General features: G+C 43.3%; 1 protein-coding gene across 5 annotated transcripts in view; it reads right to left on the minus strand.

Moving 5' to 3' along the window:
• Window positions 1–22657, minus strand: part of st18 (ST18 C2H2C-type zinc finger transcription factor) — a 586894-nt gene that overhangs the window by 433245 nt on the left and 130992 nt on the right. The window contains exon 1 of one of the 5 annotated variants that reach the window (XM_085992908.1): window positions 13873–13992. The exons of the other annotated variants lie outside the window; for them this stretch is intronic. The gene's annotated coding sequence lies outside the window, so the exon portion shown is untranslated. Of the gene's footprint in view, window positions 1–13872; window positions 13993–22657 lie in introns of those variants that run through there. 5 annotated transcript variants of the gene reach the window in all.

Below are 22657 nucleotides of genomic sequence, written 5' to 3' on the forward strand. Positions count from 1 at the left end.
GCCTTCACGGGTGTTAGGAAAGCCGCTGCATTCCAAGGCCCATCATTGCTAAGGAGGTGGGAATTATATTTGAAATGATCCACAAGCATTCAATCATACAGCAATCAATTATACATGGAGAGTGCGCCAACTTTAAAATTCAAAAAATGGCAGCCGTCTTCAGCTGCCTTGGAGGGAGACAACCACGCTTCGTTACTGCACCAACATTCCTCACCCCAAGAGGTGGGCTCCCAGGCACAGCTAGAAATCCCTTCAGTAGCCTGGCCAACAGTATTTAAATTAGCTGGCCCAAGAATATCTATCTGTGTCAGCGTTGAAGGCCAAAGAGTGGGCACAAAATCTGCGGCAGCGCAGTTCCGGCAGAATGACCTCCAGGGACCATAATCTAGCTGCTTTTTTCTTTACTGATAGTTCTGTTTTATTTCTTTGCATTCATAAATAATTTATTTATTTCCTGCATGCTGGTGAAGGTGTCGAGTGTTAACAGTACTTTTAATCTGCCTACAAGAAAGTTACACAGGAACAGCCTGGAGTGACTGGCACCTTAGTTTTCTCTCCTTAACAGTGAACGGTCGCAACAGTGTGCATTGTCCTCGGCAGTGTTAATGGGCTTGTACATGGTGGCGTCGGTCTAATTTCTAGTAATATTCAGGTGAATGTCTGGCTCATTCTCCTCATGGTACATTATTGAGATGTGTCAGAGTTCCCCAGTGGTTACAAAGACTCATAATAGCAATTAGAATTACAAACAATTTGGGTACACTTATTTATATACATATAACTGTTTTCCCATGTCCTGATTCTTTACATTGCCCTCATGTTTAAGCTAGCACTTGTATGCAAATATCTATTTTGTTCTTAAAGCTGCAATATGGCTGGTATTTGCAGACATCAAAGTTACGTGTGAATAATCTAACACTTGGCCCTTTAAGGAGCTTTTACATTGCACTACTGCTGCCAGGTTCCCCAAGCATAGGTCTCGTGCAACTGGCTACAAGCCAATGCAAAACTGCTGGGAGTCCCTAAGACCAGCAGCCCTGAAGACCTGCTAAAAAATAGCTCTTCCTAGCAGCCAGTGTTAGCTAGTCACAGCAATTTTGCATTAAGCTTGTAACCAACTCCATAGGGACCTCACTTGGGGAACCCACACTGCTATCAAGGATCTGGTGCCATATACGAGCCATGGCTCAGTTGGTAGCACTCTCGCCTTTGAGTCATGATGAAGGTTGTGGGTTCAAGTCCCACTTCAGGGAGACTTGAGCACAATAAATCTAGGTTGAGACTCCAGCACAGTAGTGAGGGAGTACTGCACTGGTGGAGGTGCTGTCTTTCAAATGAGACCTTAAACCAAGGCACCGTCTGCTCTCTCAGATAAATGTAAAAGATCCAATGGCACTATTTCAAAGAAGGACAGTGGAGTTATCCCCAGTGTCCTGGCCAATATTTATTTCTCAATAAACATCACTGAAAAAAAAGATTATCTGGTCAGTATCACATTGCTGTTTATGGGACCTTGCTGTGTGCAATTTGGCTGCTGCTTTTCTTTCTTTACAACAGTGACTACACTTAAAAACTACTTCATTGGCTATACAGCACTTTGGGATGTCCTGAGGTAGTGAAAGGCACTATATAAATACAAGGCTTTCTTTCAATAATATCATGGCTGATCTTCTACCTCAACTCCACTTTCCCACCCAATCCCGATCTCCCTTTGAGTCCAAAAATCTATTGATCTTAGCCTTGAAAATACTCAAGGACTGAGCATTCACAGCCTTCTGGGGTAGAGAATTCCAAAGATTCACAACCCTCTGATTTCCTCTTATCTCATCTTACTTTCCCCCCTCACTGCACCACAACTCTACTCTTGTGCCTTTCTCCTTTCAGATACCCAAGAACTGCAACCTGGCCAGGCAGTGGTGGAACAGCAACAGGTGGAAGAGGAAGAAGGCAGTGATAGTGAAGACACAGCACCATCACTCGATTTCACACTCGCAGCCATCAGCTCAGATACTGACACTCCATGTAATTTAGAGGATAGCTTACACACGGGATCTGCACGTGGTGAGACACAGGGCATGAGTGGCCTGCAGCCAGGGCCGGGGACAAGGGTAGCGCAGTTGCCAGCTCACAGGAGGGCGAGGTCACACACGAATTCTGCTGCAGAGGACTCAGATGAGCACTTCGATGGGGCGGGCTACATTGGCACACCTGCCAGAAAATCTGTGTGCAATGTCCAACGCCAACTTGGCACAGCCTTTGCGCAGAGCTTGGAGTCTATCCTTTCCAGCATGGAAATGGTGGCCAACTCCATTAGCACACTTGCGACCCAACCATGATGCAGCATCTCATGGCCAATGTCTCAGCTTTCATTGCAGCACAAGCAGAAGCCACCAGGTGTGTGGGTGCTGCAGTGGAAGCTCAGACTTCTGTCATACAAGGTCAGCTTGTTGCCATGCAAGCTCAGACTGCTGCCATCGTGGCTGTGGTTACCAGTGTTCAGTGTTACCAGGGTGTCACAGCTGTCCATCAATCTGTTCTCCAACAGATTACTAAGATTGCTGAGGCGCCGCCCCAGGGGAGTAGCAGTAACTCCGTGGAGCACGAACTTGCTGCTCATTCAGGATGACAGAATTCGTCCTCCCACCCCTGCCACTCCACCAGTGCCCTGTCAGCCAGTTAGCCCAGACTGCTGCTGAGATGGTGCAGTTGAATACAGGGCCTTCTAGGCCCAGAGCTGCTCGAGGTTGAGCTGCAAGGCCATCTGCAGTCTCCCCCACTGAATGTCAGCAGCCTTCCACCAGCCATGCTACAGCCACTGTATTATCACTGCATAGGAGCACTAGGACAGGCAAAGGCACACGGAAGACAGGCACTAAAGGTATACACACGGGTGATTAATTTACAATTGTATGCAATATTGCATATTTTAATTTATAAATTTTGTTTGGAATATTTATTTTGTGTTGGCTTCTATTTTTGCATTGTGATGGTCAGTAACAAAAGGAAGGGAAGGTATGGGACTGTTGGTGAATGTGGAATTCGGGTCCTGTTTACTCGTATCGCAGCTGGATGAGTCGGCCATGGATTGCCTGGCCAGAAAGGGGCTGGCTGTCTTGCCTCCAACCCCTCCTCTTGCTCCTCCTCCTCTTCCTCCACCTCTTCTTCCTCCTGCTGCTTCTCCTCCTGAGCTGGTTGCTGTATAGCTGGTGGCAAGGGATGTGCCCACATGATGGTGAGGTTGTGCAGCATGCAGCAGACCACCATGAATCTTGACACCCACTGTGTCGAGTGCTCCTCCAAAGCAGTCCAGGCAGTGGAAGTGTTGCTTCAGCACGTCAATGGTCTGCTCGATTATATTTTGTGTGGCAGCATGTGGCAGCATGGCTTTCATTGTATGAATTCAACCCACGTGTGCATGGGTTATGAGCCATGTTGTTAACGGATAGCCCTTGTCACCCAATAGCTCAAATTCAGATGGCACAGTGAACTACCGCAGAATAAAGATATCATGACTGCTGCCAAGATACTGGGCATTCACCTGCATGATTTGCTAAGTATGGTCACACACCAGCTGAACATTGAGAGAGTGGAATCCCTTTCGGTTGCGGTACATCTCAGAGTTTACATGCGACGCCCAAAGTGATGTGCGTGCAGTCAATGGCACCCTGCACCATGGGGAAGCCTGCAAACTTCGCAAAGCTGCGTGCTCGCTCTGCCTGCTGCTCTCTGGCCAGAGAAAATGAAATGTATTCAACTCTCTTGGCATGCAGGACCTCAGTTACCTCCCTTATTTAACAGTGGATGGCAAACTGGCAGATGTTGCAAATATCTCTTGTTCCAGCCTGGAAGGAGCTCAACGCATAAAAGTTTATGGCCACTGTAACCTTCACAGCTTCTGGCAATGCAGTCCTCGCCCTGCTCTGAGGTTGCAGTTGGGGCTGCAGCAGGTGGCAGATTTCAGTGAGGACGTTGTTGGTGAAGCGCAGATGTCTAACACACTGTTCTTCGCTGAGGTCCAGGTAGGAGTATTGCTCCCTGAACACCCTGGGTAGATATGGCCTCCTGCTGAGAGACTTCTTCCCCTCCTCCTCCACCCTCTTCCAGCAGCTTGTCCTGCTCTGTGTCGCCTCTGCTCATTCTCCAAGTCATGCTGTAGGCCAAGAGGAATGCTTACTACTGCACCCATGTCTGGAAGCAATTGGTCTGTGTGGAATCCTTGAAGTCAGGATAGAGTCCTTCAGCACCTGCCACACCATTCCCTGTAGACTTTAGCAAATATAAATAATTGAGCTCCAAAATGGCAGCGCTGGCGTCAAATCAGTGTCACATGTTGATTGACGTCACAATCTGCCTACTCTGCATAATTCCGGCGCACGCTCCCTGTGCCTGCTCCCTGCACCCACTCCCTGCGCCCGCGCTAATGCCCTACCCAAGTTGGTGTCCAAAGAAGCTCGGACCAGAAATGTGTGTGCATGTCGCGGACACCGTTTTAGAAAAGGGCACTTTTAGCACCCAAACAACGGGCGCTACGGAGCTGAATTTTGCGGCCTCGATCTCTCCTCATAGGAAAACCCTCTCATCTCAGGAATCAATCTAGTGAACCTTCGCTCCACCCGTGCTAAGGCAAGCCATATCCTTCCTTAGGTACGGAGAACAAAACTGTACACAGTACTCTAGGTATGGTCTCACCAAAGGTCTGTACAATTGCAGCAAAACTTCCTTACTCTTGTACTGCAACGCCCTTGCAATAACAGCCAATATACCATTTGCATTCCTAATTGTTTGCTGTACCTGCTTGTTAACTTTTTGTGATTCTTGTACAAGGACACACAAATCCCTCTGAACACGAACATTAATAGTTTCTCACCATTTAAAAAATATTCTATTTTTCTATTCTGCCTACCAAATTGAATAACCTCACAGTTCCCCACATTATACTCCATCTGCCACCTTCTTACCCACTCACTTAACCTGTCTATCCCTTTGCAGACTCTTTGTGTCCTCCTCACAGCTTACTTTCCCACCTAGCTTTGTATCGTCAGCAAACTTGGATATATTACACTTGGTCCCTTTTTCTAAGTAATTAATATAGATTGTAAATAGCTGAGGCCCAAGCACTGATCCTGGCAGCACCCCAATAGTTACAGCCTGCCAACCCGAAAATTAACTGATTATCCCTACTCTCTGTTTTCTGTCCTTTAACCATTCCTCTATCCATGCAAATATATTACCCCCAACCCCATGAGCCCTTATCTTGTGTATCAACATTTCATGTGGCACCTTATCAAATGCCTTTTGCAAATCCAAATCCAAATATACTACATCCACTGGCTCCCCTTTATCTACCCTGCTAGTTACATCGTCAAAAAACTCTAATAAATTTGTCAAACACGATTTCTCTTTCATAAAACCATGTTGACTCTGCCTAATCATATTATGATTTTCTAAGTGCCCTGTTACCACTTCCTTAATAATGGATTCCAGCTTTTTCCTGATGACTGATGTCAGGCTAACTGGCCAGTTTTCTCTCTCCCTACTTTCTTGAATAGCGCTGTTATATTTGCTACCTTCCAATCCACTGGGACCATTCCAGAATCCAGGGAATTTTGGAAGATCACAACCAATGCATCCACTATCTCTGCAGTCACCTCTTTTAGAACCCTAGCATGTAGGCCATCAGGTCCTGGGGATTTGTTGGCTTTTAGTCCCATTAATTTCTCCAGTACTTTTAATTTACTAATATTAATTACTTTAAGTTCGTCACTCTCATTAGCCCCTTGGTTCCCCACTATTTTTGGTATTTTTTTATGCCTTCTACTGTGAAGACAGTACAAAATATTTGTTTAACGTCTCCAGCATTTCCTTATTCTCCATTATACTTTCTCCTGTCTCAGCCTCTAAGGGACCCACATTTACTTTCACTAATCTTTTTACATACCTGTAGAAGTTCTTACTATTTGTTTTTTATTTCTTGCTAGTTTACTCTCATATTATGTAAATCATAATATGTGTGTGCAGCCATGGCTCAGTTGATAGCACCCTCGCCTCTGAGTGAGAAGGTTGTAGGTTTAAGTCCCACTCCAGAGACTTGGGCACAAAAAACTAGGCTGATACTCCAGTGCAGTACTGAGGGAGTGCTGCACTGTTGGAAATGCCATCTTTTGGATGAGATGATAAACCGAGGCCCCATCAGCCCTCTCAGGTGGATGTAAAATATTTTATGGCACTATTTTGAAGAAGAGCAGGTGAGTTATCCATGGTGTCCTATCCAATATTTATCCTTCAATCAACAGCACTAAAACAGATTATCTGGTCATTATCACATTGCTGTTTGCGGAACCTTGCTGTGCGCAAATTGGCTGCCGGATCTCCTATATTCAAACAGTAACTACACTTCAAAAAGTAATTCATTGGCTGTAAAGCGCTTTGGGACGTCCAGTGATCGTGAAAGGTGCTACTTAAATGCAAGTCTTTCTTGTCTTTATTCTATTTTCTCCTTCTTTATCAGTTTTTTGGTTAACCTTTGTTGGTTTCTGAAGCTCTCCTAATCCTCAGGCTTACAACTCTTCTTGGCAACATTATGAGCCTCTTCTTTTAATCTAATATCCTTAACCTCTTTAGTTAGCCATGGATGGATCACTTTTCCTGTGGAGTGTTTATTTCTCAATGGAATGTATATTCGTTGAGAATTATGAAATATTTCTTTATATGTTTGCTAGTGCTTATCTATCGCCATAACTTTTAATCTAATTCCCAATCTACCTTAGACACCTCACCCCTCATACCTATGTAATTGGCTTTATTTAAGTTTAATACACTAGTTTTGGGCTTAAGTACACCACTCTCAAACTCAATGTGAAAGTCTATCATATTATGATCATTCTTCCCCAGCGGATCCCTTACTGTGAGATTACTAATTAACCCTGTCACATTACACAACAGAAGACCATCTACAAGATGCACTGCAGCAACTCACCATGGCTTCTTCGACAGCACCTCCCAAACCCGCAACGTCTACCACCCAGAAGGACAAGGGCAGCAGGTGCATGGGAACACCACCACCTCCAAGTTCCCCTCCAAGTCACACACCATCCTGACTTGGATATATATCGCCATTCCTTCATCGTCACTGGGTCAAAATCCTGGAACTCACTACCTAACAGCAGTGTGGGATGACAGGGACTGCAACAGTTCAAGAAAGTGGCTCACCACCACCTTCTTAAGCGCAATTAGGGATGGGCAATAAATGCTGGCCTTGGCAGCGATACCCACATCCCATGAATGAATAAAAAAAATCTAATATAGTCTCTTCCTTGGTTGGTTCCACAATGTATTGTTTTAGGAAACTGTCTCGAATGCATTCTATGAACTTGTCCTCCAAATTACTTTTGCCAATTTATTTTGTTCAATCTATATGAAGATTAAAGTCCCCATGTTTAATGCATTACCTTCATTACCAGCTCCTCTTATTTCTTGATTAATACTCTGTTCAACAGTATAGCTACTGTTAGAGGGCCTATAAACTACTTGTTCTGTAATTTTGCTTGTACCCGTTCATGGTGAATCACCCTGTTTATTTGTCAGGATAGATGTAGCAACAACTGGACAACTGCATGTGCTTAGTTAATGCAACATTATGTTTGCAATTTTGCTAGTCTGGCCGGAACCATTTCCCGATATTGGGAAGGTTTGTACAGACCAGCAATGTCAACAGTCAATAACTGGCCTATATAGCAGGTTTGACAGAACCTTCTGACTCAGAGGTGACAGTGCTACCAACTGAACCACAACTGACACAGAACGTTTGACAGATCAGCTCTCATCTATAACCACATCTAAGATGATGGACTTTGCAAAGAATACCATGAGCAAGGGCCAATTCATTTTGCTGCTTGGGGTACTTTCTACTGCAAATGCTCAGCAAAACCCACTTGGGGAGGGTGCCTATGCTTTTGCAGCACTAGTGCTAGCTCTGTTATATCACAGGATTGTAACTCTGTAGCATGAAAGGGACAATTAAAGAATCAAATTTGGTCTTGCAACTTCAGCCATACATAGTGATGACAGTAAGGTTTCCCTATTCTAGGGAAGGTTTTATCAAATCTACGTAAGATGAGTAAAAATTCTTACTAAATTGTCTAAAGTAACTCTGTGTAGCCAAATACCCAGGGTTATCAATCAGTATTCCAAAATGATTCCAACATCCATTTTCCTGCTGAGTTACAAAACTGTTTTATATATATTATTACAACAGTTTCAGAAACTGACTGGCAAGAAAAGCAATGTCTTTCACTCCTAAAATTAGGTCACTGCTTCCCAATGGTTAAAGTATAATTTGAAAAAAGGAAGTACTCCGTTTTGAATGGTAGTTCGATGCTAATGTAGGTGGAATTCACCCATACTCTGTAATGACAGTAAGATTGCTCAGTAATCACTTTCACCTAATTATTGTTGCCAATGTTACCAGATGAATGCCTAATGCATTCGCATGTTATTCCTCTGTCTGCTATTTTAACGCAGGTGTTAACCCATTTGTTAGAACAAGGTGTGGTGCCAGAATTTAAGAAGGGTGATAGAACATGTCCAGGGAACTATAGAGCAGTCAGCTTAACATCGGTAGTTGGAAAAATAATGGAATCCCTATTAAAGAAGAAAATAGAAGAACATCCAGAAGCCAAAAATATAATAATGAATAGTCAGCATGGATTTCAAAAGGGAAAGTCTTGCTTGACCAACCTCATTGAATTTTTTGACAAGGTCGCAGAGAGAGTAGACAAGGATAATGCAGTAGATGCTATTTATTTAGATTTTCAAAAGGCCATAGATAAGGTACCACATAATAGACTAATGAATAAGGTTAGAGAATGCAGAGTCAGGGGACAAGTAGCAGAATGGATAGCTAACTGGCTTCAAGGTATAAAGCAGAGAGTAGGGGTAAAGGGTAGCTATTCACAGTGGCAGAAGATGGGAAGTGGTGTTCCACAAGGATCATTGCTGGTACCACTGTGGTTTACAATTTATATTAACGATTTAGACTTTGGAATCAAAAACACAATTTCTAAATTTGCGGATGACACCAAATTGGGGCCGATAGTCAATACTGAGGAGGACGGCAACAAATTACAGTAGGACATTAATAAACTTGCAGAATGGGCATATAATTGGCAAATAAAGTTCAACACAGATAAATGTGAGGTATTACATTTTAGTAAGAAGAATCAGGAGGTCACTTATTACTTGGAGGGTGCGAGTCTGGGTGGGGTAGAAGAGCAAAGGGATCTCGGTGGACAAATACACAAATCGCTAAAAGTAGCGACACAGGTTAACAAGGCCATAAAAAAGCAAACCAAGCACTAGGGTTTATTTCTAGAGGGACAGAATTGAAAAGTAGTGAAGTTATGCTAAACTTGGATAGACCACACTTGGAGTACTGCATAAAATTCTGGTTGCCATATTATAAAAAGGATATAGAGGCACTGGAGAGGGTGCAGAGAAGATTAACAAGGATGATATCAGAAATGCGAGGGTATAACTATCAGGAAAGGATGAACAGGCTGGGTCTCTTTTCTCTTGAAATAGAGGTCTTTAAAATTATGAAAGGTTTTGATAGAGTAGATACAGAGAGAATGTTTCCACTTGTGGGGAAGAACATAACTAGCGGCCATCAATATAAGATAGTCACCAAGAAATCAAAAAGGGAATTCAGAAGAAACTTCTTTACCCAGAGAGTGGTGAGAATGTGGAACTCGCTACCACAGGGAGTGGTTGAAGCGAATAGTATAGATGCATTTAAGAGGCAGTTAGATAAGCAGAGATCGCTAGATTTTTGGATATTAAGGGAATCAAGGGATATGGGGATAGTGCAGGAAAGTGGAGTTGAGGTAGAAGATCAGCCATGATCTTATTGAATGTCGGAGCAGGCTCGATGGCCGAATGGCATACTCCTGCTCCATTTCTTATGTTTTTAAGTTCATATGAGGAAGAAGGGAATAGAGGGTTATACTGATAGAGTTAGATGAGGAAAGACGGGAGGAGGCTCGAGTGGAGCATAAATGTCGGCATGGACTGGTTGGGCCAAATGGCCTGTTTCTGTGCTGTATATCCAATGTAATCCTATGTAATTTATTTAAAATGTCACGTGAATACATTAATGTTTGGCTGCTAATGTCGCCAATGATAATTTCTAGGTTACATAAGAACATATAAAGTAGGAGCAGGAGTAGGCCATACGGCCCCTCAGGCCTGCTCCGCCATTCAATAGGATCATGGCTGATCCGAATCTAGACTCACGTCCACTTCCCTGCCCTCTCCCCGTAACCCCTAATTCCCTTATCTGCTAGGAAACTGTCTATCTCCATTTTTAAAATTTATTTAATGTTGCAGCTTCCGCAGTTCTCTGGGGTAGCAAATTCCATAGATTTACTACCCTCTGAGTGAAGAAGTTTCTCCTCATCTCAGTTTTGAAAGGGCAGCCCCTTATTCTTAGATTATGCCCCCTAGTTCTAGTCTCACCCATCAGTGGAAACATCCTCACCGCATCCACCCGATCAAGCCCCCTCACAATCTTATATGTTTCGATAAGATCGCCTCTCATTCTTCTGAACTCCAATGAGTAGAGTCCCAACCTACTCAACCTTTCCTCATACGTCAACCCCCTCATCTCCGGAATCAACTGAGTGAACCTTCTCTGAACTGCCTCGAGAGCAAGTATATCTTTTCTTAAATATGGAAACCAAAACTGCATGCAGTATTCCAGGTGTGGCCTCACCAATACCCTGTATAACTGCAGCAAGACTTCCCTGTTGTTATACTCCATCCCCCTTGCAATAAAAGCCAAGATTCCATTGGCCTTCCTGATCACCTGCTGCACCTGCATACTAACTTTTTGTGTTTCATGCACCAGGACCCCCAGATCCCTTTGTACTGTAGCACTTTGCAGTTTCTCTCCATTTAGATAATAACTTGCTCTTTGATTTTTTTCTGCCAAAGTGCATAACCTCACACTTTCCAGTATTATATTCCATCTGCCAAATCTCTGCCCACTCACTTAGCCTGTCTATGTCCTTTTGCAGGTTTTTTATGTCCTCCTCACTCACTGCTTTCCCTCCCATCTTTGTACAAACTTGTACAAAGGGTTTCACTCTTGCATCAACAAGCTGGAAGGGATTGCAAGAAAGGATGATTGAGGCCTGGGTGCTAGACTCATTAATGAAACAGCTAGCACTGTAATGGGAAGATGTTCAGGCTGCTATTTTTGGAATAATGAAATCCAACCTTTCTGGTAATTTTGTGAACAGTATGGGTAGGATCTGTTTTTACTTGCATTAAACTGACCAGCCTGGATTTTTTGATTGCCATTTAAAATGAATCAATTAACACCAATGTTAAATTAACACTGATCCAAAAATCTAGGTTACTTTCTCTCTCAGCCTGTAGTGTTAAGGGACAGATAATAGTGGATACTCAGATAACAGAGATGAATTAAGATCCGCCATGTCATTCCAGTCCACTTTAACTGCAACTGCTTCCCCTGACTATTCCTAGCCTTCTCCTGGACAAAACTGCTATATAGGTATGGCAGCTAATTTCCACCAATGATAAGTCCATACAGCTGCACTCAGCAAAATATCAGCTCCCATTCCTACCCTGTTGTAATTATTTATTTTTGTTCAAATTTAAATCAGAATTACACAAATATTTTAAAATATGGTTTTGAAAAGAAATTAACTGCAACTCAAACATTTAACAACAGAAGTTTTGATTCATACTTTGCTTGCAGGAAATTAGACTTGCAATGACCGATGCTGGATGGCATTACCTGGGGAGAAGGTATGACAACACATGGTCAGTTATCCAGGGTTTTATGCCTAACATGACTGGGTTGCTGAAGCTCCAATTTTCAACTGATGGAACCACCATTCAATGAGGTATGGTGTGTGTCTATGCTGCATTCAGACAGATGGTGGCAATACAGTCACGCATTTTATGGTGAGTTGTGCTGTTCACTGTGCTGCTCTTGAGGAGCCCCTGGTACCTGCCATCCACCCACACTTGTCAGTTCTCTAACTTGATAGTGACTATCATCCTGGCGGGTGCTGGGGGGAGGGGGGGTGGGGCGGGCGGTGCAGAATGAGGCAATTAGGTCTCTTTGGGGTAAAAGTGGCTTCAAAATGATACACCAGCGATGGAAGTTTAGAACTAAGTCAGCTACTCTGTGGCAGACTTGGTAATCTGATACTTGCTCTCGGGAGGTCTGCAATACTCTAGGTTACTTTTGCTGATTGAACAGCCAGCCTGGCTCACTATTGAAATCTAGAGGGATAGACCGGTGGCATAGTGGTTAGCACTGTTGCCTCACAGCGCCAGGGACCCGGGTTCGAATCCGGCCTCGGGTGACTGTCTGTGTGGAGTTTGCACGTTCTCCCCGTGTTTGCGTGGGTTTCCTCTGGGTGCTCCGGTTTCCTCCCACAGTCCAAAGATGTGCGGGTTAGGTTGATTGGCTATGATAAATTGACCCTTAGCGTTAGGGGGATTAAATACGTGGGGTTACGGGGATAGGGTGGGCTATGTGTTGGTATAGGGGTTACGGGGATCGGGTGGGATATGTGTCGGTGCAGGCTTGATGGGCCGAAATGGCCTCTATCTGCACTGTGGGGTTTCTGTGATTTCTGTGATTTTCTGTGACCTGTCACCAAGGGTTGGGATTCTTTCATTCAGCTCTAGATAACCATGCAAACTAATGTTCTAATGGGTAGGGTGGTTGCTAGCTGGACAAGCAGCAGGAAGTTTACCAATGTTTGTTACTGATATGTTGCATGATTTTAGCTAGTTAAATTTAACAGTATCCCTGTACAAACTTAGGGTCCCTAAGCCTTGGCTCTACCAACCTGCGTCTGAACCCTCTGGAGTTAGATAAGTGGGGTGTTTCCCAATGGGCTATAGTGCACTCCAAGTTAAGTAAATGGATACCACAGGAGCAGATTTCTCAATAGCTTGATTCAGAGACCCTTAAAGATGGTGATTGGTTTCCATGCATGTCCAACATATGGCTGACCAAACAGTATCAAAACAACCAAGAACTTAAATGGTCCTGCACTGCATCAATTTGTAGGTTAATCCATATTCAGTGTAACCGATATGTACAATTTTGATTATGCATAATTACAATTTGCCAGAATATTCAAAATTCACTGTTGAAAATCTCTGCCAACAGCATGAATTGGTTAATGCCAGCATTAAAATAATGAGCAGATAAACTTCATACAAACATGGTAACACTCTGTTACGAATATCATATAGCATTTCAATTAATAAAATAGTTAAAATTAGCCTCCATTTTTAAAAGTTTACAGAGACAAATTTCCTTTGGTGACTTAAACCTGGTGGGAAAAAATCCTATGTTCACTTTTTCAAGCAAAATCATAAAAGGGTTCTTAAAAAAAACTTCTATAATTTTGTTAGAAATAGTGATATGGGAGTAATTTGAACCTAACCTGCCAGGCAGGAAATGAGCGGGTTCAATCTGACTGCCCTTTAACACCCTGCCCAATTTCATTTCCCATCGGGCAGGGTGTAAAATGGATGGTCTGACTGAACCCCCTCATGTCTTACTCAGTGGGTTAGGTTCACATTAACCCCAATCTTTCTGCTACATTTAAACTGTTGCTAGAATATAGCAGCCGAAGGCAATCTTTCCCTACGTGGCACTGTTACCTTTCCTTACATCACAGATTCTGTTAAATAATACAAATCAAAATACTTCCTCAAACAAAGCATAATTCTTTTTTTGCCTTAACACCCAGTCACTAAGTTGCAATTTCAACTTACCCTTAACATTGCACTCAAGTCAAAAGTGGAACATATTTGTAAAACTTGCCTTAACTCCAATATAAAAGCCTCTGCCGGAAATGTTGAAACAAACTTGCTGACCAACTTTGTGTTCTGTTATTTACTCGCTGTACAAAGAAAATGCTGTCTATTCAAAACACATTTCTAAACTCGTTCCACAGAAACTGAGTGAACAAATGATTTCATGCCCTGAGCTGTAGTCATCCGATGAGGCCCAGTGATAGCTCCAGGGCATGGAACCAAGTGACACGGGCAGTAATCTTTACAGGGAGCTTTTTGTGCACTCTTTCGAAAACTTTTTTCAAACTTTGACAGTGATCTTTTCACTCATTCCTTTCAAAGTGCTCTGCTTCAGTCTTCAGCTGTCATTATGTATTTTATTTATTCACTTTTGTCATTGCACATTTTGAAAATTAAAAAAAAATCTCCCCCTCTATCTCCCACCTTCTCCTGGAACTGCTCATTCTTGCTGGGGTATGGTTCCAGGAGTGCTGATCACCACTCAGTATCTCACCCACATGGACCTTATTCATGTGTGAGAATGAGCAGTCACTGGATAGTAATAAGGAACAGAAAGCCTGGCTGGGTTTTTCCCTCCTTGGCCCAGTGGCCAACTGTAGGCTATGAATTTCCTGTGTGGCGCATCTTAGAATTTAGACCCGAAAATGCCCCGATTCCCACGCCCATTTTCCCGATCTCAAGATACATCGGAATTCCCTGCTAATCTAATTAGAATATGTGTAAAAATGGGTGTAAATTAGCGTAAACAATTGGGCGCCCGAGGAAATATATATATTTCTTCTTCAAGTATGAAAATTAAAGTTTCACCTCATTCACCCATCATTCATGCACATTAGCACAGCATGTTTAAGAACCTACAATTGGAGAAGCTTTTCAATATTTAATGTGACTTATACTTATGCCATAAAAATGCATTCGAAGAAACAGAAAATACAGTGCAGGTCTCAGTGAAGATACGTTTTCAAATAGCTCAAAAACTGCAGATAAAACCCCAGAAAAATTACTATGGCTGCGATTTTACGAACCTCAGCGAGTCCGTGTCGGGCGATGTCGGTGGCAGGTCCTGACCCCGCTGCTGGCTCCATCCCGGCCTCTGAAATGAATTTCCCTAGATTGGGCTTGTTAAGCCCATCCAGCGAGTTTCCCAGCCAATTAGAGGAAGTGGGTCTGGTGACGTCATTTGATGACGTATCATCAGTCGGTTTCCTTAAAGCGACCCTGGCCAACTTTAATTTGACATTTGTGCTGCTAGTGTTCTACAGCATTGAAGTGCTGCAAACACTGACAATCACTGCACAGATGTCCATGGCTGCATTCAGGTTGTCCCATGACTCCCTCCATATGCTTATAGAGGGAGTCACAGCACGCAGGGAGGTTCTCTTCCCTTCCCATGGGTGGAAGAGACCTCCCCTGGAGATCAACACAGCCTGGTTGCACATTGCACAGGAGGACACAAGCAGGGATGTGGTCAGGAGGACCAGGCTGCAGTGGTGTAAACCTTTCAATGATCTCAGTAGATCACAAAATGTTACTGCAAAGCCACACTCAGCCTCATCCTGCAGTGCCTCCCATCACATCCCCATCACTCTGCCTTCCCTATCCTACTCCTGCACATCCTTACTCTCACCAACTTATCTTGCACCTCCACCCATCCCTCTCTATCTACATTATCACATCCCCATCTCACTAGCCACCTCTCACACTCACCATCATTCTAGTCCAATCATACCAACTAACACACAAGGATAGGCATTTGGGTGTTTTATGCAATGTTCATGTAAAGTTTCTGTTAATGTGGTGTCAAACATTGAAACCTTTATATTCAATACTTTCCAGTCTTGGACAGATTTGTGTGCACCTTTGGAAGTGGCTTAGTGAGTTGCAGTGAATGGTGAGACATAACGGTACCCCCCACAATGGCGATGAGTGTGAAAGGAATGGCTTGGGCATTGCAGGGATGCTTTATGGTGTTGGGGTGGAGTGGTGTCAACCTGGTGCACCATGTGGCAGTCAGGCTATACAGCGTCAAGTGAAGTAAATCTGGCCATGGTGAGGCCACCCCTGGCCTCCGGGCAGCACTGTGGTCGGGTGCTGATGCCCTGTGTCTTGTGCAGCATCAGTTGATTGCGGAGAAGGTTGGTGTTGTTGTTGGTGCTGTGCTGCTGGTGTGCCTGGTGCTGCTGGTGTGTCTGGTGCTGCTGGTGTTGGGGCTCTTCATGGTGGGATTCTGAGGACCAAAGTGAGAGTTTCAAGGGCACCCATGCTGATGGAATAGATGGCAGGTGAAGTAGAGATGACAGAAGCGGTCTGTCAATGGTGGGGAGGTAATGAGGTCAAACTGGATGGAGACTCGTGTAAAGACTTTCAACATCCTGCATCTGTAGTGGAAATGCAGTTTAGAGAAGCTAATGGTTAAAGGAACATTTCTCAATCAGCTGGGAGCTTTGACTTGACATTTGAAGCTGTCAACTCATCAGCTGATTCAATGGCAAGTGACCTCCTGCCTCAGCTTCACGGATGAGGTCTCAGCACAGCGGGAAACTGGTGGGCGACCTGTCAAGTCCAAAAAGCTGGGAAAAGACCATTGATAAGTGGCTGTAAACAAGCCACTAATGATTTTAATTGCCTCCCCCGCTGCTGCGTGTCAAGTCTGCTCAACGCTGACAGACCCGCCATTTGGTAAATGCATGTGGCGGCAGGTTCGCAGCAGGGTCCCGACCCACGAGGAAAAAAAACACTTTCCGACCCAACCTGCCACTGATCGTGCCTGCTGACCCCCCACAAAATCCAGCCCTATGTTTCCTGCTGCACCTGATAATCTGGTTGTAATTTTAAGAGAGCCTCTGTGCAAGCGCAGAGGAAACTTTCAGGAAACTTGTCCAGTTTTATGGACGGTGACTGAATTGGTCAGAATTGATAGATGATAGCATACAAGATTGAGGAAATTTGGGCATATTGTAATTATGTGTGTAAGTCACTTAGGCCCAAAATTCCATGATCTTTTAATTCACATTATTGGTTTGTGCCTAGGTTACATGTGTCTCTGGGTGCAAAAATGGAGGAAATGCAAGGCGGTAATGCTTAACCCCTGTCCCAGCTAAGATTAGCGAACTCACCACAGACTAGAATAAAACCTGGGGCCTTTTGGTCTGTATGAGTTTACCTTGCCATACATTTACCCACTTAGTCATCAGGCATGCTGCATTTTAAACATTTATATTACTGAATGTAACTTTTTTTTCCTATTTTATATTTTCTCACTCTTACAGTTGCTGAGATAGGGTTTAACATGGAATATGAGATAAGGTGATGCATATGTAATACTTGGCAGGCAAAATTGAATTTTTATTGTAACACAATCATTGCAGCATAGTCAGAACAATTATATCTGAAGATCATGAAGTATTGCTGAAACTAATATATACTTCATTAATCTGACGGAGATAAGCATTAGTACACAACAGGACAGTGGCAACTCTCACCCCATACCAGCCACAAATAGTTCATTCTTAGTGCACAGGCCCAACAGACAACCACAGATGCAACAGACCCCAGAATATGTTCCCACTCTGATTATAAGGCCATACACCACCTAGCCTGGATTTTAAATGGCCTTTGAATAAGGGGAGTGTGAGAAGGTGCAAAAGCTAAACATTCAGCTCTAAAGCCTCCAATTAAGTTACGAGGAGACTTTCCCTCTAATTACATTTCCCCTAGCAGGAAGTAGCCAGTCTCTGATTTGCACCTTCCCACTACATTGCTGCTGTGATTAGCAACTCACTATAATGGTAGGCACCAGGCGCAAGTCTAGATCTTACCACAATGTAGTATCGTGTATTGGGGCTAGCACACTATATAACAGATGGGCCTTCTGCCAATGCAGAGCTCAAGGTCTTAGCACATTAACTCATCTGTTGCCTAAAAATAGGCAACTGTGAATAAAGGCAAAGCTCGCTATTAAAGTGCACCATTTTATTTGTTCTCTGGATGTGGGTAATATTGGCATGGCCACAGTTACAGCCCATCCATAGTTGCCCTGAGATGGTAATGGTGGGCCTTCTCCTTGAAGTGCTGCAATCCTTGTGTTGATGGTGCTCCCACAATGGTGTTAGGTGAGGAATTCCAAAATTCTGACCCAGCTACAATGAAGCAATGGTGACGTATGTCCAAGTCTCAGTGAGGATAGTGTCATTGATGATCAAAGGGAGATGACTAGGCTTCACCTTCTTCATGATGGTCATTAGCTGGCACTTATGTGGTGTAAATATTCCCTGCCACTCTCAGCCCAATATTTTCAAATAGATAGCTGACTCTACATCTTCCAAACTCTGTAAAACTAGATTTTCCTAATTAAATCTAACTGTCACTAAATTGGATTGGGGAAATTTAGTTGTTCATCCCTAAAATATAAGACATATATGCTGGGATCAGTTGTTTATGTGAAATAGATGAGTGAGTTATGAGCTCTGCTGGTACAAGTGGTATGTTATGCAGAAATCTTATTCTATTCATAAAAACACTTGAGGGTAGAGTTTACGCTTTGGGCACAATCGGCAATTCTGGCACAAATTACGCACAAAATTGCGCTGTTTTTCTGAAGTGAAGTAATGGTTCAAGTTTCATCCCAAACTCATTTGCATAACCATAAATGTAATATAGTCCCTGAACCAGTGCAATCGGGCTGTTTTAGAACGTTATTGTTTTTTCTTCCTTGCATTAAAAAATATTCTTTGATATATTCAAGAGTGGTAACCAGTTTTAATAATACAGCTGAAAATGGGTCTATCGCAAAAAGTAAGCATTTTTACTTACCACCTGAGAGTAACCTTATTTTAAAGAACTGAAAATTACTTTAAAAAAACTATGCAGAACCATTTATTAGTTTCATTGGTGTACAGTAGTCAGTTTCTTAGTAAATTAAATGGGCCGGATTTTCCGATCGGAGGCTTCCTACGGGTAGATGCCTCCAATCGGAAAAAATCTACGCACTTACCTGCTGGTTCCGTAGGTCCCGAGACTTCCGATCCTGGGCCTCTGCTCTACGAAATGCGCAGAGGCCCAGGTATCCCAGGGATGCATGTGGTTCGCAAGCGTCCCTGGGATCACGTGGGCCTTGGGGAACCAATCAACGAAGGGAATATCCCTTCACACTTTTGACAAGTCTCTACGCATAGATCTGCCAAAAGTATAAATGGGGATCACTTAAAAAACACAGTAAAACATTAAATAATTTTTTTTTTAAATCATGTATTTAAAATTAGTTAAAATTACATTAAATTAAATATTTTAAACAAAAATTTAATTTTTTGAATAAAATAATTAAAGGTTTTTACGGGGCTAAAAATAAACTTACCTTTTTTAAAAGTATTTTTAAATTATAAATAAGTGAAAATTTTTATTTTTTATTTTTTTAAACTCTTATGCAGACCTTACTCCTGCTTTTGCCAGGTGTAAGATTATTAAAGGTTTTCAGCGGGTGGAAGTTGTGCAGAAAGCGCAACTCCCTGCCGGCGGAGGCCCATCTCCTGGGCAGGCGGAAAGTCTGTCAAGAGCATTCTTGACAGATTAGAAGTGTCGGGTTTTAGCGCATGCGCTTCGCATACCTGAAACCGGCACTTGCGAGGCCCCTACGGATGTGTACACACTTCGTACGCACCCGTGAAGGTCGGAATATCTGGCCCAATATGATTTAAGATTTGAAAGCTTTTAAAAAGTGCCCATTAGTGCCCTCGCGTCTAAAAAATCAGCTTAATTTTAAGAGCCTATTCAAAGGGCCGCAAATGGACGCAATTAGCAGAAATTTGCCATGATCGTTAATTCGATCTGGGGGCCTAGTTATGTGGGCCAGCTTTCAGATCGATGTTTTTTTAAACCAGTGCAAAAGAGCGCAGAAACTCGATTTGCGCTGAATGTAACTTGCGCTTGAAATTCCTTGTTTTTTTGTGCTGGTTTGGACAATTTGGGGTGAATTGTGCTAGTGAAACCAATGCAACCTACCCCTTGATTTCTAAACCCTTTCTTTTCAAGTGTTTAAGGCAGGACTTACACTGAACTTGATGCAAACTCAAAGTGGTGCAAGACAGCCTCTGTGAAGGGGGCCCCACAGCTTAGGTCTCTACTGCACTTGGTCATCTTCTGATGTGCAGCCAAAACTGCTTTGCATCAATCTGAAAGTGGCTACAGAGGGTAAATTTTGCAAGGCCTCATGCCACCAATGGGGTCTTGCATGCTGCCATGCATATTGGAAAATTGTGGTTGCACTGACCATGATTCATTGCTTTAAACAATGAATTGAAAATCACAGGCAGTCAGTCACAATTTTCCAATATAAGGCAAATCATGTTTGACTAACTTGATTGAGTTCATTGATGAAGTAACGGAGAGGGTTGATCAGGGTAGTGTGGTTGATGTTGTGTATATGGACTTTCAAAAGATGTTTAATAAAGTACCACATAATAGGCTTGTTAGCAAAATTGAAGCCCATGGGATTAAAGGGGCAGTGGCTTTGCGGATATGAAATTGGCTAAAAAACAGAAAGCAAAGAATAGTGGTGATCGGTTGTTTTTCAGACTGGAGGGAAGTTTTCAGTGGTGTCCCCTAGAGTTTGGTGCTGGGACCACTGCTCTTTTTGATGTATATTAATGACCCAAACTTGGGTATACAAAGCATAATTTCAAAGCTTGCAGATGACACGAAACTCGGAAATGTAGTAAACAGATAGTAATAGATGTCAAGAGGACATAGATCGACTGGTAAAATGGGCAGACTCATGCCAAATGAAATTTAATGCAGAGATGTGTGAAGTGATTAACTTTGGAAGGATGAGGAGAGGCAATATAAGCGAAATGGTACAATTTTAAAGAGGCAGTATATACACAAGTCTTTGAAGATGGGACGATAATTTGAGAAGGCTGATAAAAAGGCACACGGGATCCTTGGCATTAAAATAGAGGCATAAAGTATAAAAGCAAGGCATCTATGCTAAAACTTTATAAAACACCGCTTAGGCCCCATTTGAAGTATTGGGCAGGATTTTAATTCAGGGGCGGGTTGGGGTCGTGTAATCCGCATTTCGTGTTATCCACATGAATCTAAATTGATTTGGGAGATTCATGCGATTTTAACTTAATTGTCCAATTGAGTTCCAACATGTGGGAACCCATGGCAAATGAGTTTTTCCAGTCTGAAAGTCGCATCCGATGATGTCATCATTGCTGCTGCATTTAAGGTCTGCAACAAGCCTTGTTTCTTCGCAGGCTGCCAACCTTTTGGCCTTTAATGCTACAGGGACCTGGAGGCAGAATGGCCAGTGAAAGAACTAGGTCTGCTCCAAGATTTGACGATGTTGCCCTGCAGGCTCTGGTTGAGGGAGCAAGAGCTCATAAAGAGGTGCTCTTCCCTTCTTCAGGGAGGAAGAAGCCTCCCCAGCAGACCAAGGCTGTGTGGCTGCAAGTGGCAGAGGAGGTCAGCTCCTTATCGGTAACCCGCAGAACCTGGATTCAGTGCAGGAAGAGATTTCATGACCTTCTGCACACTGGAAAGGTGAGTATGAATTTCCCATCACCCTCAATCTGATTCCCATTGCCGTTCCTCACCAGCACTCAGCTTTAGCAATCTCTGCCTCCACATCCCACTTGACACTGACATCCATGCGCCCTTACCCATTCCCTTTCTCTCTATGGTCACATTCACCTAACTATTCGACTATGCAACCCTCACGCTCCCTATCACTGTGATGCAATGAAAACAACTGACAACACACAGGGAGGGCTCTTGGTCTTGCCACCTCACTCCATCTTTGTCTCCTTCTAAGTATCTATGCTATGGAATCTCTACACTCACTCCTTCATTCTCACTCAACCTCCACTTGTCTCCCTCATTGCAGGAAAAGAGAGCTCACAATAAGCGAGAAAGAGCGAGGACAGGAGGAGGGCCACCCTCAGTAGCCCACCTCACCCCCTGGGAGGAGGTCGTCCTGGAGATCGTCGGAGTGGAGGAAGATGCGCAAGTGGGGGACGGACAGACGGGTGCATCACAGCAAGCTGGTGACAGAATAGTTTTACATCTCTCTCATTGACATTGCACGAGTCGCTGATAATGATTCCGAAGCACTAACAGATTGACTTATGAGCATCTGCAATATGCAATTGTAAGATTCGCAATTTTCAGCAAAAATCACGCAAGAAAACTGGATAAAATAAGACTGTTTATTGACCAAAGTAAGCTTGCACAGAAAAACCTTTGATGAAAGGGCATACAAAATGGCCGCCAGGCCCCGTGATCAGTTTATGAACCATTTTATTTCTGTTACTACAAGCCAGACAGGCTTGTGGATTGAAGACAGTGAGCCCACGAAAGCCAGTATCTGGGAACCGAAACTCAGAGCAACAGCATACATATTCAATGGATTATAAGTACAGGATGGGGCCCATCAAGATATGGGCGGACAATGTAAAAACACTTATACCCATTTATCGTACAAAGGAAAAACCATTTAGCAGCCATCAAGGAAAATGTCCGGACCGATCAATATGCGAACCGAGCCGCGGTGACAATGCAAAGGACATTAACAGACATTATCGGCCAGGAAGGCCAGTTTAAGTTATCACCGGCTCCGTTACAAGACAAAGCGCCCCTGCAGAGATTTCTGCCCGCCAAAATTAATACAAAGACAGGACTATGATTTGGCGGGAGATAAGACTGTCCCAAAAGAGTATAACTATGGATTGAAAGTCCATCTAAAAAACTTCGGACTTGGGGTTACTTGAACAACTTCACTTGACTGGAC

The sequence above is a fragment of the Somniosus microcephalus genome, chromosome 7 (genome assembly GCF_052327205.1).
Source record: "Somniosus microcephalus isolate GS21.2 chromosome 7, FLI_Smic_1.0, whole genome shotgun sequence".
Taxonomy (NCBI): Eukaryota; Metazoa; Chordata; class Chondrichthyes; order Squaliformes; family Somniosidae; genus Somniosus; species Somniosus microcephalus.